This window comes from Octodon degus, unplaced genomic scaffold (assembly GCF_000260255.1).
Source record: "Octodon degus isolate 3935 unplaced genomic scaffold, OctDeg1.0 scaffold00007, whole genome shotgun sequence".
NCBI lineage: Eukaryota > Metazoa > Chordata > Mammalia > Rodentia > Octodontidae > Octodon > Octodon degus.
Genome location: NW_004524583.1, coordinates 10,201,014 through 10,208,748, shown reverse-complemented (window position 1 = coordinate 10,208,748; position 7,735 = coordinate 10,201,014). Strand labels below are relative to the sequence as shown.

General features: G+C 45.7%; 1 pseudogene; it reads right to left on the bottom strand.

The window, feature by feature from the left end:
• Positions 1-5,911: 5,911 nt before the first annotated feature.
• Positions 5,912-6,699, bottom strand: LOC101568606 (annotated as a pseudogene).
• Positions 6,700-7,735: the final 1,036 nt, after the last annotated feature.

Sequence of the window (7,735 nt, the reverse complement as noted above, 5' to 3'; positions counted from 1 at the left end):
GGGCTGTGATCAATTTGCTCCCTCTCTAGAACATCATTTAGTAGTCTGCAAGCAGAACACTTTTCTAAAGCTGCTCTCACGAGGGTGTTGGTGCCCCAGTTTAGGTTCTAGGCTCTGACACCGCCACCAACCCCCAGTCCTCATGTGTCCCGACTTTCCCCACCCTGAATTCCTTGCTCTTACCTCTTCCTCTCCATCACCCTACCCAGTAACCCTCCGATGATCAGCCCACCCCCTCCCACAGCAGGTCCCCACCATCACGCATCAGCGTTCCCTCCACAAGCCTTTAGTGAGCACCCACTGTGTGCCTTACAAGCCACTCTTGCATGCACCACTTAGTTCACCATTTTTCACTGCAGCGAGTGCAGTAACTGTCCCTCAGCGCCCTGCCTCTGGTCTTACTCCCTTAGCAATCTGTCTTCCTTGCCCACAAGTGTCATCTTTCCCAATGGAGAGTTGATCATCACCTTTCTCCCAGAGGAGAAAGTCTGCAGCCCCCATCACGGCGTCCACCACCTCGGCTCTCAGGCCTCGCTCCCTCCTTCCTTTCTCACCTCTGGAACTCAGCACGGAGCCACAGTCTCCCCAGCATACCACGAGCATCTTCAGTTTGGAGCTTTGCTCATGCTGTCGTCTACCTAACATGCCTCCCCTGCTCTTTCTTCTAGGAGAAAGCTTACTCGTTTTTCAAGCCCAGGTGCCATGTCCCCTCCTCAGTGAAGTCTTCTCCAAGGCCAGATCAAGCTCGTCCTCTGTGGCCCCAGCACACTCGTCCCTATCAATCATAAGCGTGTCTCCTAGCACGCTGCAGTTAGGGTCTGCACTCAGGATTTTATGCAGGGCAAGGACACAGCTCGATCATCATTCCGTACCAAGTCTAAGCACCTAGAGAACAAGTTCCTTAGGAAACCTGAGGGCGAGACAGGGAGTTACATGCGCTGTTCTCATGCATATTTAGTCAGAGTTCTTTCATGACACATGGGAAGAAATGGCTTTAATCAAAAAGGGATTTTTGTTGTTGTTAACACAATTAAAAACTCTCTCAAGTATAATTTCAGTCAAACAACTGAAGAAGTGTCATCAAGACCAGATTTCTCAGCTGTTTTACTCTCTGTTGGCTTTGTTCTCTGCTTCTGCGTCAGGACAAAACGGCTATCAGACCCTCCAGCTTAGATTGCTCCACTCTCAGGTTCATGTCAGTGGCAAACGGAATACTTTTTTGTGGTCACTTGAGCCAGTTTCAAGATTTGTTCCGATTATGATGTAAATCGCAGGTAGCATCATCGTTGGCTATTTATACTTCCCGTGTTCACCCGTGATTGGCTGGTTGCAGGTCACGTGTTCATCCCTGGGTCTGTGGGAAGAGCCATTTCAACCAAGTTCGGGATGGACGCAAGATGGGAGCAGCAACTGCCTGCAGGTAAACACTACCCAAGAGAATTCTTTTGTGGTAATGAGATGCTTCACACTGCCTGTGGTAGCTCTGGATCACTTGAAATGTGGTTAGCGTGACTGAAGAACTGTCCTTTTAACTTTATTCGATCTTAATCAGATTTAAACTTAACTAGCACCCCGTAACTTGAAGCTTCTATGCTGGACATAGGAGAGAGAAGGTCGGCACTGCTTGGGGTGTGCAGGCTGGGTGCTGCCAGGCTTCGCCAGGAGCATGCACGCCTGACTGACTGGGAACACGGAGGCTCTTGGTGGGCCGCGCAGCACGGCCTGCTTGGCTTTTTAAATATCCAATTTTCCAAGCTTAATCGGACCTGATACTGTGCCAGTGGTAGCAGAGCTGGAAATCTGTGCTTGGAAACCTCCTGCGCGTGATTGGTTACATAGCTAATTCGGGGGGGGGGGGATCGATGATGTACGGGGTTGGGAGTTCATTTAAGGACGCAGAGGGCAGCTTGGGTAGCTTCCTTGGGGCCATCTGATTATTCTGAGTAAGCCCAGAGCTCCCAAAGCCAAAATGCATAGGAACTTGCCTTCCTTCCCTCCCTCCTTTTCTCCATCCCTCCTTCCTTCCTTTCCTTCCCTATTTCTCCCTCCTTTCCATTAGCAATACCTTGAGTCTCCCCTCGGCATAATTTCCATTGTCAGCTGCTTTACATCACTGATTCATGTGTCCGTTAACGTGTTCCTCCTTTGTTCACCCATTCATCTTCTGTGTACCAAGTGCTCACTTGTTCATCCAGTCATTCATTCCGGAACAAAAAAGATGAACACCAAAGAGGGGTGCATTTCCCATTAGGAAAGTAGCTAGTATTTTGTGATATGGGGGCATTTTTTAAAAGGGACCATATAAGTGCCTGGAGCCATCTGGATGATCTTATTATCCTGAGACTAGAGAATATGGAAGGTGAGCTGACTGGTTAGGTGGGTGGGGCACAGCAGGAAGGAGCTTGAGGCAGAGGTGTGAGGCTATTTACATTTACATTTTAAAAAGATCCTTCTGGGAACTATGCTAAGAGGAAAAACTCAGTCTCAAAAGTTTGCATCCTCCAAGATCCTCTTTCATGCCAATATTCTTAAAGTGACAAAATTATAGCATAGAGAGATTAATGGCTACCAGCGATCAAAGATGGGGTGGGAAGGGAGAAGAGTGTGGCTGCAAAAAGGCCAGGTGAGCGACTGTGGGCTACACATTTGTCCTCTGCCCCATTCATTTGTTGAAGCCCTAAGCCCAGTGTGACTACACTTGGATGAGGTCTATGAGGAGATAGTTAGGGTTTGAAAAGGCTGCAAAGGTGGGATGTGAATCCAGCGAGGCAGGTGCTCTCACAGGGGAGAGGAAGACACCAAGGCTCCTTGCTGGGTTCCACATGAGAAGGAGCCCTCAGCTGGAATTCAGTAGGTTAGCAGATAGATAGATAGATAGATAGATAGATAGATAGATAGATAGATAGATAGATAGAGACAAATAGATGATAGGTACATAGATGATTGATAGATGATAAATAGATAAATTGATAGATGATAGATACATAATGGATGATGGATGGATGATAGACAGATAAATAGATAATAGATAAATGATGGATAGATAGATGATACATAGGTAGATAGATGATATAGATGACAGATAGATGATAGATAGGTAATAGATAGATATGCCCTCCGGAACAGTGAGAAATCTGTTTCTGTTAACTCATCTAGTGTGTCGTATTTTCTTGCAGCATCTTGAGCTAACCAGTGTACAAGAGTAGACCAAAACTTGTCTGTGAATGTTCCAAGATATTTTATTTGTTTTTAAATTTTAAATTTTTAATTTTTTTGAATGTATTTAAGAGTGTCTACAGTCTCACTACACAGATGGGACTCATAGTGATCCTCCTGTTTTGAGCCTCCCAAGCACTGGGATTACAGGAGTAAGCCACCATGCCCAGTTTCAATTGCTATCTCAGTGCGTGCTGGGAGCAGGGCCAGCAGAGCATGGCTGGGAATCGAACCCAGGTCCCTGTGCCTTCCTAAGCAGGCGCTTTAGTCCACTGAGCTATATGACTGACCCTTCCAAGATATTTTATTCTTAATAAACAATACTAGAACAATTTAAATATCATCAGCAGATGAATGGATCAGCAGATACTGGCCTATCCCTACAATGGAATGCTATGCAGTAATGCATCAGAATTAATAGTGAACACACACTACAACAAAATCACAAAGTTATGCCAAGAAAAGAAGACAAAAGAAGGACATATGTTGTATAATTTCATTTATATAAAATTCTAGCAAATATAAACTAATTTACAGTAACAAAACAACAACAACAAAAAACACCTGTGGCTGCCTGGAACCCAGTGAAGGAGAAGGGTGTGAGGGAATGGTTCCAGAGGAAATTCCAGTGGGGGATGATGCGCATGCTTGTTGTCTTGATTGTGGTGATGGTTTCATAAGCCCACGTATAAGTCAAAACTTATTAAGTTATACATTAAATATGCACCTTTTTAAAAACCAAGCACACCTCCATGTGTTCTAAGTAATCTAGGAGGAGGGTAGGAAACCAGGGCCTTCACTCCCTTCTGGCGGGCTTCACTCCTGTCTGCCCCACCCTGCTCCTCCTGAGCTTACTTGCCTCTGAGGAGCACACCCTTGTTTTCAGCCCCCACATGCCACTCATCTGGAATGAAAGAGCAGTCTTGTGGAAGATGAACGTGGCTCTGAGGCAGAAAGAAAAAGCCTGGTAGATGATTCTTTATCAAAGTCAAGGCAATTCTTGGACAAAGTCACCTTTCAAACGTGACCAGGTGTCCAAAGAAATAGGAACACTTTATGAAATCTGAGTGCATAGAACAATCAGACAGAGCTGACTGTATAAATTCTGGCTCTGAGACTTAGCAGGTTTTCGATTCTTGTCCTCTCTAAGCCTATTTCCCTACCTAACACTAGGCTGACTGTGTCTCACAAGGAATGCTCAGTACTGTTCTATCTGCAGGGAGACCTACCCCAGTCTGGCTCGGAAGGCAACATCCTGAGAAGCCAAGGGCACATACTTGAGAACCCCAAATGTGGGTCCTAGTGCTAACTCTGCCACCACCCCATGATGGCCCTGCTTCTAGCCTGTGTAGTCCCCTCAGCACTAGGGGTCAAAAGAGAGGGACACAGACAGCATACCAAGTCTCTATTCCACTAAGTTCTGACTGAGGATTGTATCTGGGGTCAGCAAACTATGAGCCCTGGGACAGTCTAACCCATTATCTGTTCTTGCATAGCTCAGGAGTTAAAAGTTGTTTTGATGCCCTCAAATGTTTGAAAATATTTAATAATAATTCAAACATGGATAAATTTGATTTTCATTGCCTATCAGTTAAGTTTTACTAAAATATAGCCATGCACTATGGGACCATTAGTTGTAATATGTCATCTTGACTGGATAAAGAAACTCGTAGATTAGTAGAACATACTTCGGGGTGTGTCTGTAAGGTATCTCCAGAGGTGATTGGCATGTGGACCAGCAAATTGGAGAGGGGGAACCCACTCTGACCAAGGGTGGTAGTATCCAGTGAGCTTGCAGGCCTGGCTTGAATAAAGGGGGGAAGGAAGTACTCTGTGTGTATCAGTCAGTGTTTTACTAGAGAAATACATACAATGCAAGATACACGAATGTACAAGAAATTCCAAGATTGGCTTATGATGGTCAGACACAGAGTTGGATGAGGAAACATTGAGAGCGTGTCTGCATGCTGGAGGCTGAAGGTTTCAGTCCAAGGTCTGGAGCTCACCACAGTGCTCCATTAAGTCTGCTTCAGGAGGCCGATGGGTCTGCAGTGGAAGACTGAAGCGTCTACAGCAGAAAGCTGGAGTCCAACATGGAAGCCGAAGAGTCTGTGCTTAAAGCCAGGAGACAATGTCCAAGCTGAAAGCAAAGATCAGAGCTTCTCCGAAGAACAGAAACCAGTCTACCATTCTTCATTTCCCCTTTTATACTGTCCAGGTGGTGAGCCACCCTAAGGTGGGTCTACTACACCCTAGGGTGCAGACCACCATCCTAGGGCAAGTCCCTGACTAGGCTAAGCACCTGAACTTCTCAAACTGACCCAATGAGTCAACCATTACACTGTGTCTTGTGGAAGCTCCATTCTGTTTGAGTGAATGTCTTTCACAGTTGCTGTCACCGATAGACACTGGACTTCAGTTTCTTCAGACTTGTAAAGCAAACTCATACAAGTGAGTTTCCAGGAACTTCTAGGCCTGAGATCTCTGATTGGCACTGCATTGTTGATCCTTCTGTTCTGCAGCTTCCAGCTTCTTGCATTGAGCATCTACTGGATCCTCTGGCTCTCTAACATTGCAATAGCCATTGTGGACTCTCCGCCTCTCATCCTGTAAGTCTACCTAATTCCTCTGCATAATTAAGTGCAGTGTGATTGACAAATACCTGTTTAAATCTCTTTTTCAAAGACAAATTTTATTGAGCCCCTCAGCTCTAGTTCTCTTTCTCCTGCACTGTCTTAGTTCCACAGAGTCGCCCAGTCCTGAGCACAGCAATAAGACCCACTTTGTGCCCTGCAGGGGCATCTCTGTGGATGGTTGAGGGTTTGCCGATGTGCTGGTGGCTACCACCTCCACAGGATTCATGGCCATACCACGTACAAGTGGCCAGCAGTTCCTCTTCGCTTTGCATTTGTGGTAGGCTCAACCAGCCTTCAAGATAGGTTTACCAATTCTGCCACCACCAGCTACTACACCAACACAGCTCTGTTGGCAGAGGAGATGACCTTCTTAGAACCCATGGGCAGCTTTACTCTGGTCTTCTTGGTTTCAGGGTTATGGGATATGACTGTGGCATAGTTCCCAAAGGTTTGGGCCAGCTTACCCCGGTCCCCAGGCTTCTCCTCCAGGCAGCACATGATGGTACCTTCAGGCATGGTGCCCACAGGGAGAACATTGCCAATGTTGAGTTGGGCCTTCTTGCTACAATACACGAATTAGCCCATGTGGATACCCTTGGCGGCGATGAACAACTTGGTACGCTTCTTGAATCGGTACGGATCCCAGGAGACCACCTTAGTGAGGGGTGTGCCACGGCCCGGGTCATGGATAATGTCCTTCACCATGCCCTTGATGTAGCCGTGTTGTTCTGCGGCGCATAGAGGAGCAGCGCCCTTGCGATGCTTCACGTGTGCGTGAAATAGAACCAGCACCCTTTCTCTGTCCACGGATCACATGGCCCACAACGGCGGGTCTGTTCCCAAGCATGACCAGAAGAACTGTTTAAATCTTTAAGTTTTTATGGTAAAAAGCAAATTGGTGTTCATCACCCCAGAATAGGAGCTCTTCCTTTGGATCACTTACTGCATTATTCTTGCCACTTTCTGAAGCACGTCTGGAAGTTCTCTCTCATGAGTGTCTTCAGTTACACAGAAATGGCCATTTCAATAGTCTTAACCAATTCAAAACATTTATCTTTCCCGGTCAATGACTATTTATTTATTTATTTATTTTATGGTCAATGACTTTGGGAAAGGCCTGGAACTCACATGTTTTCGGAGTCAATACCTAAGGTGCAGGTGGGCATACAATGTGTTTACAAGTCCACCTTCGCATTGGATGGCAGGCAGCCAGGAGCATCAGTTGTATTTTTTATCACACCTCATAAAGACTCTGATGAAAGAAGACTTAGAGAACTGCTTCAGAAAGCGCCAAGGACAATGGGATAGTTGTATTCAAAGATAGGGGAGTGTTTTGAGGGGGATTAACAGCAGTGTATCTTTTACTATAAAAATTTTTAACATGTAAACATTTACCACATATTTTGGTTGTGTGTGTGTGTGTGTGTGTGTGTGTGTGTGTGTTGTGTATACTCCATGGATCTTGTTCTCCAGTGATCCCTAACCAGCATGGCTACACAGAGTGGCCCCAAGCAGCATCACGTGGCCGGCTAAGCACCGCTTACTCTCTCGCCCTCTAACGGAAAAGCCTGCAGCTCCCGAGTAAGATGATCAGCAACGACGAGCTTGTTTGCTGCTCCTTCAGGTCCCCAGGAGATTACTCAGTGTTTAAGATTTAATGCTGTGCCCTTAGCTTTTATAGGCATTCATGAGAAATACCTACTTGAATGGAATTTCTTTGTCTTTTGCAATAAATATTTCCTTGACTTTTATGCCAGGGAAGGGGTTTGTCCTCAATTGACCTTACATACATCATTTTATTACCTCACTGTACCTGGCATATCATAGGTGGTAGGCAGAATAATTTTCCATGGTATTAAAAGACAAGGATTCTTTATTTTAGT